This window comes from Callorhinchus milii, unplaced genomic scaffold, assembly GCF_018977255.1.
Source record: "Callorhinchus milii isolate IMCB2004 unplaced genomic scaffold, IMCB_Cmil_1.0 Scaffold107, whole genome shotgun sequence".
Lineage (NCBI taxonomy): Eukaryota > Metazoa > Chordata > Chondrichthyes > Chimaeriformes > Callorhinchidae > Callorhinchus > Callorhinchus milii.
The window spans coordinates 129,079-129,875 of record NW_024704848.1 but is presented as its reverse complement, the minus strand read 5'-3'; positions in this window follow the sequence as shown (position 1 = coordinate 129,875).

Below are 797 nucleotides of genomic sequence, written 5' to 3'. Positions count from 1 at the left end.
CCCCTTCTCTCTCTCTCGCTCTCTCTCTCTGTCACACACACTCACCCTCTCTCTTCCTCTCACACTCACTCTCTCTGTCTCACTCACTTTTACTATTTCTTTGTCTCTCTCACAAACTCACCCACTCTCCTGCTCTCTCTCTCTCTCTCTCTCGCTCACTCACTCTCTTTCTCTCTCTCTGCCGCTGGTGTGTGTGTGTGTGTGTGTGTGTGAGTGAAACAGGCTGTAAGGTACAGGTTGACTCTGGTGGCCGTCATTTTCTACGGCACAGCTTCTCGCTGTGTGTCAGACTCTCTCCTCTCCCCCACGTTTACGTGACGATAATAATAGTAATAATAATAATAATCCTTGCATTTGATGTAGCGCTTTTCAAGTCTTCTAGACGTCCCAAAGCGATTCACAGAATATACTGTAAAGTGAATTGACTGTATATTTGTGGGGGAACGCGGCAGCCAATTGCGCACAGCAATGTCCCAGAAACAGTCATGGATTGAAAATGACCAATTTATTATTGTTTTGTTTTGGAGGGATGATTACGCCAGCAAGCCTCACTCCCTCGCTCACCCTCAAGTAACTTCACCGAGATGCCCCGCTCCTATCTACCGCCCTCAAGGGACGTCAGAATGTCTCCTCTCCTTCACTGACAGGGACAAGCCAACTCTCTCCCTGGTAACTAGCGATTGATAGGAAAGAGAAAGTTCTGATCACTGATTCCATGATGACATGTGATTGACAGGAGAGTGTGAGGTCTGCCCACTACCTCCCTGGTAACTCTCTCTCTGAGACGTTGCCCATTG